Source organism: Marmota monax, unplaced genomic scaffold (assembly GCF_021218885.2).
Source record: "Marmota monax isolate L192 unplaced genomic scaffold, Marmota_monax_Labrador192_F-V1.1 WCK01_AAM20220418_F8-fsc00017, whole genome shotgun sequence".
Lineage (NCBI taxonomy): Eukaryota > Metazoa > Chordata > Mammalia > Rodentia > Sciuridae > Marmota > Marmota monax.
In genome coordinates this window covers 2,164,395-2,172,762 of record NW_026695241.1, presented here as the reverse complement: position 1 = coordinate 2,172,762, position 8,368 = coordinate 2,164,395, and the positions used below count along the sequence as shown (strand labels likewise).

The window sequence follows — 8,368 nt, the reverse complement described above, 5'->3', positions numbered from 1 at the left end:
CGGTGAGTTACAGCTACTCTGCTGAACTTCTGGGGTCAGTGTGAAAACCTAAGAAAACACTCAAGGGGGGTAGCTTCGTAAACGGGAAAGCCCAGGGCACATAGAACCCATGTGGGGATGACAGCTCCCTCTATGAAGGTGTCTCTGTGCCAGGCACCTTCTGTGCGTTACTTCCCCAGTGTCTCCGCTCGCAGGTGGCAGCAGGAGGGCGGGGAGGGGGGACAAATTCCAAAAAAAAAAAAAAATGCGATCCAACTTCTTATTCAAGTCACTTGCCATGAGATCTGAAGCCAGGTGGGCCCCTGAGCCAGCCTCCCTGGGGGATGCTTTCTGTTGCTATGGAAACTGGAAGTTCCCGGTGAGATCCACAGATTCCAGTTTAGGGCAAGGACTCCCCGAGGTTGGTGGAATGAAGGGGGTCAGATGAGTGAAGGGTCCCTTGATGACAAACCCCGCATTGCACTCGGGGACCATGCAGACCCTGGGAAACCCAAACCTCGCGTTACTTAATTTCCTTCAGCTCAAAACCAGGCAGTTGGGGCAGAGGAAATTCAGGTTCGTTTCAGATCTCGATTCCAGGGGAGGCAGCTGGCCTCCCTCTGTTTCTATACCACCGGCCACACTTCTTCCAGGGCAGTCCCCTGTCCCCAGGCCCTGTCCTGTCTCCTCCAGGGAATTCCCCCTGTGCGGACTGCACCAGGCCCACCGGCTCCAGGCGCTGCGTGCAGGTGGCCACCCCACCCCCGGGGTGACTCCCAGGCTGCCCCCACTTCTTTCTCCCCAGGACCCCCAGCGCCTTGAGCTGCGCCAGGCCCACGGGACGCTGGGCAGTGAGGGCTTACGGGTGAATAAACAAACCCACAAATGTTCCGAGTGAAGGGTTCTGGAAAACACCCAAGCCCTGTTCCATCCAGTTCAGTGACCAGCGAGCTTTTGGCTTCAGCTGGGACTTCATTCCCGGGGCTTCCGGGGGACCCAGTCCAGGGCCCTGCAGAGGAACGCGGGGCTCTGCTGAGCTGGGGGCCGCTCCCCCCCCCCCCCCCCCCCGAGAGCGCAGCCAGGGTGCCTGGTTCTTCTGCGAGTGCTCAGCATCGGGCACTGGGACAAGTGTCGCCCAGGCTGCGGCCGAGGCCCTCAGTGTGTCCTGCATGTGCCCCAACCTCAAGGGTGACCTTGATCCTAGACCTTGGCCCCGCCTTGGCCTGCAACCAGGCACAGCACTGGGCCCAGACGCTTTGACTGCGCAGGAGGCGGGGCTCAGCCAGGCTCTGAGGCCTCTTTGTTCAGGGGCTCCCCAGGGCCCAGCTCAGCCGCCCACACAAGCATGCAGGGGCCTCCCTGACCCTGGCCCTGGAAAAGGACCTGCCTCACCACCAACCAGCAGCCAGACCTGGGCTGCCAGGCCAGGAGGCCAGGCCTCTGATGGTGCCCCCCCAGGGCACCTGCCGGATCCCACTGCAAGTCTGCAGCCCTGCCCTGCAGTCCTCGAAGGGCCTATTTTCCGGTGAAGAGATGGAGACTCCGGGAGACCACAGGCTTGCAAGGGACGGCAAACCCGAGAACTGGAAGGCCCCCAATTCCCAGGAGCTCAAATGATACGCCTGAGAAAACCACGGGGATTATGGAAGGATACTTCCGTTTGTTTTGGAAGGCAAGGCTGCACGCTGGGAACTCTGCAGGAGGTGAGCCAGAATAATGGAAAGAATGTGGGTGTTGGAGCCCCACAGTTCCCAGCTCAAATTCTGGTTCTGTCTGGTATAGCTGTGTGACCTTGGGCAGGCTGTCTGACCTCTCTGTGCCTCTTCACGTAGCAGCACCCACTTCAGCTGTGAGAGAACACAGTCCAGCCCATACCCAGAGCCTGGCCCATATCAGGTATCAACAGAGGGTACCCACTGGCTTTCTCATTGTCCTCTCCCAGATCACACCAGGGCCCTCACCTAGGGGCCCTCAGAGCTGTGACACCAGTGGGCCTCAACACACTCAGGTCAGGATCTCTCACTCTGGACTCCTGGTCCCCTCTTGGTGAAGTGGCAGGAGGTGCCCAGTCAGGCCAGGTGGTTTTGCCGTGCAGGGCTGGGGGTGGACTTCCTGGGCTGGTAGGGTGTTCAGCAACCTGCAAGTCACCTGATGCAGCTGTCCCTCCCTGCCTGCTTGTGACCCTCAACACTGTGTCCAGACATTGCCAAATGTCCCCTGAGCAGGTGAGAAGTAGCACCTACTGTGTGCCTGGTGTGCTGTGGGCTCTGTGGGCGGCAGGACCCTGCCCACCAGGCCTCATCTCCCCCTCAGGGACATCTGACCAGCCTCCACACGGAAGCGACCAAGTTTAACGGGCACGCACACACCTGTCCCACACGCCAGACCCACGGGGTCTCTGCTGGGGCATCATCTGACCCTCCACGGAGAGGCGTTTGGTCTCCCAACAGCCTTGGGGATGAGTTTTAGGGACAGAGGCCCAGAGATGGTGAATGACCTGCCTGAGGTCAGGCTGCAACTTAGAACCAAGTACCTTCCCACTGGGGCAATTGAGAGGCGCCGTTTATAATGTTAGCTACACTAGCTAGCCAAGGCCACCCTGGATCCCAGGGGACAGGCAGCCTCTGGAAGGACAGGCTCTGAGGCTATGTGTGAGTGGAAGGATCCCCACGGACCTTAAGCTCTGATTCTTATCGACTGGCGGCCTCTGAGCCTTGCCTCGCATACCTGTAAAATGGGAATAACTGCAACTAACCCAGAGCGTGCCTGTGGAGTTTTGGTGAGTTCCTGACACATAGTAGGTGCTCAGTAAATGGCAGCCATAATGCTTGTTGCTGCTGTTATCTTGAAGAATACAGGAAGCCACCCCTCTGCCAGGTGGGCTGACCCCGAAGCCTGCCAATAGCCAGGCTCCCTAGGGCTGCTGTGGGGGCTCCACGGGGAGCCCCTGTGTAGCCCCACAAGGAGCAGGGGATGTCTGAGACTTGGGGGCAACAGTGCCCCCTACTGGACAGTTTGCAGAGGCGTGGGGGTGGGGGTGCTGGCCATGGGACTCACTGAGCTGGCTGGGCCTGGCTGGCACCTCCACCAGCCAGAGTGAGAGCCTGCTGGCCAAGGAGCAGCTCCCGAGGACCGTCCCGGGGCTGGCCCCCTTCCAGGTGTCCTTTTGTGGCACCCTCCCCACATCCTCCAGGGACGGCCTTTCTCGATTCGGCTGCTGGGTTCGTTCTCCCATTTCTCCGAGACTCAGCTGTGGCATCATCCCGGGGGGAACAGGCGCGGACGACCCTGCACAGACTAGCGGGTGGTTAGCGGGCACACGCCACTGCCCGTCTGGCTGGGGGAGCACAGGTGGCCCTTTGTTGCAGGTGACCCTCGGCCTCCGCGGCAACCTGCCTTCCCGGGGCGTGCAGAGGGGTCGGTGGTGTGAGCGGCTGCTCAGCTAATGCCCCGCCCCGGAAGTGGAGAAGCCTCCTCTCTGTCTGTCTCTCCAAGTTGCCAGAACCTTCTTCTCAGCCAGTACTTAGTAAGCTTGCCAGGGAGCAGAGGGCAGCCCCGTGCCAGAGCAGCCTGGAGAAGCCAGCTCTCAGGCGGGATCCCTGGGCTCATGGGAGGAGAGTCCCCTGGCACTTCTGCAGCAGGTGGGGGCAGAACCCCCTCCGGTGTGGGAGTGGCCAGCCGGGGGCTACCCGAATCCTCGTGCTTTTTAGTGACAAGCAACGTCCTTGCGCCAGGAGCTGGATTTTCCTCACCGGGAAGGGATAAAAATGCTGTAGATGGGCTTTCCCGATGCCAGTGTGTGAGGCTCATCTGTGAGATGCTGTCCTCGTCTGCTGTGAGGCCGAGGAGGTGGAGGGCAGGAGAGAGGGATCCAGGGGTCTCAGGTGACCTCTGCCCGGCCCGCGGTGTCTGCCATTGGGGCCTGTCGCTGGCATCTGGAGATCTCCCTCGGAGTCTCTCGGCACCCTCTGGCTCCCGTCTGTGCTTAATGAGAGGGGCTATCTGGTAGACCTGCGTGTAGGGCAGAGGGACAAGGGGCAGCTGGGTGACAGATTCCTACCTGTGCCTCCTGGCCATCGGCCTGTTGACAGACTGGGTTCCAGTTTCCATCAGCTGGTGACCTCAGGGGGTCCCCGTCACTGCTCTGGGCTCTGAGAGGGCGAGATAGTGGAGGCTCCAGACCCCCAGGGCCTGTGCTTGCTCCCTGCCCTCCCTTCCTGCTCCCCCGCCCACGGCCCTTGAGGGATTCCCCCGAGAGTCGGAGGAGGCCGGCTCCTGTCAAGGTGCGGCAGCGCGGTGCTCCTGGTCCACTCCTCCCTTCTCCCCTTGGGTCCTCTGTGTTGGCTTTCAGCTGGCCTCAGAGACCAAACTAAAATTGAATTCGATTTTCCCAGGGTTTTATCAGTCTTGAGCAGGTTACTTTCAGGCAGCAAGAATAATGACATAGGTTTCTCATCCTTCCTCTAAAAGAGTTCTTTTTTTTTAATAGAGTCTTCCCCCCCCCAAATTAGAGTCTTCCCCCAGAGACTAAGAACCATGCTCATTCAATCAAAAGCAGAGTGTTCTTGAACACTCCGGGGGACACTGCCCCCAGAAGACACTTGTGTTTGTCACAGCTGGGACACTGTGCTCTCCTCTAGCGAGTAGGTGACACCCTCAAGGCAGAGGACGGCCTTCCACAAATGGTTATCTGGCACCGATGCCAGTAGCTACAAACTGGTCTTAAACAGCAGACAGAGCAGAATGGCCATTACCGAGAATACAGGCACCAGTCCATGTTGGCGAGGCCGTGGGGAAGGCTCACTCGCACACGGCTGGTGGGACTGCAGCCACTCTGGAAAGAGGAAGGGAGATTCCTCAGAAATCTGGGAATGGAACCACCATTCAACCCAGTTATCCCTGTACCCAAGGGACTTAAAATCAGTATATTACAGTGACACAGCCACATGGATGTTTATAGCAGCTCAACTCACAGTAGCTAAGCTATGGAACCAACCCAGGTGCCCTTTGACAGACGAATGGATAAAGAAAATGTGGTACATATACACAATGGAGTATCACCCCGCCTTAAAGAAGAATGAGATTATGGCATTTGCTGGTAAATGGATGGAGGGGAGAATATCAGGCTAAGTGAAATAAGTCAATTCCAGAAAAACTAAAGGCCGGATGTTCTCTCTGATATGCGGATGCTCACACACAAGGGCTGAGAGGGAAGTGCAGAAGTTCACTGGATTAGACAAGAGGAATGAAGGGAAGGGAGAGGGAATGTTCTGGAATAGGTAGGACAATGGAATGAATCAGACAGAACTTTCCCATGTTCATATATGAATACACGACCAGTGAAACCCCACATCATGCACAACCACAAGGACGGGATCCTATTAGAATAAGCCATACTCCATGTGTGCGTAATACGTCAAAATGCACTCCACTGCCGTCGTACCTGAGAAGAACAAATTAAGAAAAATAGACAGGGCTGTGAGCATCTCCCCTGCAGGAGAGACAAGCACCCAGGCTTCAAACTGACCTTTTGCTAGAACAATCTGTGAGGAAAAAGTTTTAGGTGTATGGAGCCCAGGAAAAGGATCGGTGATGTGAGCCCTTTGTCTGTTAAACTGAATAATAGCTTTCAAATTCCAGAAGAATGTAACAGTCACAGAGGCAACACATTTTTTTATATCTATTTTTTGGTGTAGTTGGACACAACACAATGCATTTTATTTTTATGTGGTGCTGAGGATCAAACCCAGGTCCCGCCCGTGATAGGGGAGCGCTCCACCGCTGAGCCGCAATCACAGCCCCTGCAACACATTTTTAAACTTAGTTTTCTGGGAAAAATTGTGGAAGATTTTGAAATAGATAAAAGATTGCCAGAGATTCTACTAACAGAACCCCCCAATATCTTGCCTGGGTGTGTGTGCCCCTGACTTTGTATTTAATGTTTCTGCAAAGATGTCCACTCATGGAAAATGGGAGGTGATGCAATACTTGATGTCCCTGGTGATGCAAACCGTGCCCATCCAGTACCATGCAAATGAGTTTTGTCAGATAGAAAAGATAAACCTCTACAAGACAAATCCTCATTCGACCCCTTCAAGGGGATGTCAAACTCATTATAATTAATGCTATGATTAATGTTTCCAACTCATCATAATTAATGTTAGAGGAAACATTTGACTTGCATTCCCTTTATCTCTGCATAAGAGTTGTGGTTTTTTTCCTTCTTTTGTCTTTTTTTGAAAATTATCCTCTAACAATCTTCATTATTAACATTTTCTCCCTCGTTTCCTTAGGTCTCGACAATATCAACAACATGATAAACCAAGTTCTCATCTGTAGCATCTGCCAAAGTGCATAAGAGAAAAACTCTGAGAGATCCTGATTTAATTCAAGGGCTGGAGGAGGAGGTGGGGAGATGAGGACAGCTCCCGCATCCTGAACGTGACCCGAGGCTGGACGCAAATCCCAGGCGCTGAGTCCCCCCAGAGCTGAGGCCCCCCGGCACTGAGTCCCCCCAATACCGAGTCCCCCCAGCACCACGGCGTCCTGCTTACAGCACCAAGCAACCCAGAGGCGGCAAGAACGTCTTCTGGCCCTGCTCCTGTCCTGTGGGTCTCCGGCTCCACCTGCTCTGCCCTCTTCCTGGTTCTGTGTGCACGACTTACACGTTCCTGACCCACGTTTCCCTGGAAGGATGCTCCTGACTTATGGGCTGATTTCCAGCTACAATCTAGTCCTGCCGCTGCTAGTCTGGGGGACCGTCCCTTTTCTGACTGTCAGATGAGACCCTTCCTGTATGGGAAGGGCCCAGACTGGGCCACACACTCTCTACTCACCATCAGGCCTGGGCCTTCCCTTCTCCTGTGCTCCTGCCCCTCATGTCCACACCCAGGACCAGGCTAAGGAAGGGCCAGGAGAAGCGGCTGTTGTGGGGTGCTATGGTTTGATGTGGTCTGTTCTCACCGACTCATGGGCTCAGTTGCCCAATGTAACGCATTAAGAGCTCATAGAACCTTGAAGAGGAGGGGCCGAGTGAGACACAATTAGGTCACTGGGATCCATGCCCATTTTGGGTGTTCAGATTAGGGCTCCAGGAACTAGTTCAGTTCTCACCACTCTTCTGCTGTGTAGTACCATCTGCCATGTTATGATGCAGCACAAGGCCCTTGTCACATGTGGCCATACCATCTTAGAATTTTCACCTCCGGAACTCTGAGCTAAATAAAACTCTTCTCTTTATAAGCCTCGAATGTTTTGTTATAGTAACACAAAGTGGTGGGTATTTAATGATACCCATTAAGTGATCCTTGGGGGACCCTTGGTGTTTGGGAATTTTGCGAGCTCAGAGCATTTTAAAAGGGAAAACAGTCTCTGGGTCAAATATGCAGTTCCTTGGAGCCCAGAAGGTACAAATTGATTGTTTCCATCCCCTTCAGACAAATTTCTGTATCTGTGGGAAGCCCTAAATGAAGGAGCTGCCTTACATTTCAGAGTGACAGGGTAGGAGAGAAATGCATCTCTGCAAGCCCTAGGGAGGCCTGCAGCCAGTGTTCCCTTTGGTGGGTATCTGGGCCTGAGATGGCGGAGGGGGCACAGGCTCACTAGGTGAAGGGGAGGAGCTACCTCACACCACTCACAGGGGACCCTTCTCTGTGGAAGAATTTGCAAGTTAAATGCATTTAAGTTCACACAGAAGGCAAACAGTGTCCTCTCACAGACAGCAACTGGTCACTGTTAGGAGAACTTTTGAAACCATCACAGTGACACTTTATATATATATATTCATGTGAGGAAGCAAAGTGTGTGTGTGTGTGTGTGTGTATGTGCGCGCGCGCATGCGGGTGTGCTCTGCCTCCTTAGGAATTCTTTGTGACCTCAAATGCCACGTGCACTGTGCACTCCGCATTTTGGGGAGCCAAACACAGGACACCCACTTCCATTGGAATTTCAGATAAACAATGAATACTTCTGGGCAAAAGTACTTTCCATACGATATTTGGGACTATTTCTATGCTTTTTTGTCTAAATTCAAATTTAACTGGACATCCTATTTTTTTATTCTGATTTGTTATACATGATGGCAGAATGCAATTCATTTCATAACACACATGTAGAGCACAATTTTTGAAGTCACTGATTATACACAAAGTATTTTCACACCATTCAAGTCTTCATACATGAACTTAAGGTGATGATGTCCATCTCATTCCACCGTCATTCCTACCCCCGGCCCCCTCCCTGGCCCTCCCTCCCCTTTGCCCTATCTAGAGTTTCTCCATTCCTCCCAGGCTCCCCTCACCATCGCCATTATGGGTCAGCAGACATCCTATATTTTGATTGGCTGACCCGGGAACTGTGTGTACACACAAGCACATGTGTTTGTGCACGT

The 8,368-nt window shown here is 54.0% G+C and overlaps 1 long non-coding RNA gene across 1 annotated transcript; it reads left to right on the top strand.

The window, feature by feature from the left end:
• Window positions 1-1,039: 1,039 nt before the first annotated feature.
• On the top strand, window positions 1,040-7,221 carry LOC124090386 (uncharacterized). Its single transcript, XR_006851082.2, has 2 exons — window positions 1,040-1,682; window positions 6,273-7,221. It is a non-coding gene; the product is annotated as an uncharacterized LOC124090386 (long non-coding RNA).
• The last annotated feature ends 1,147 nt before the right edge of the window (window positions 7,222-8,368 follow it).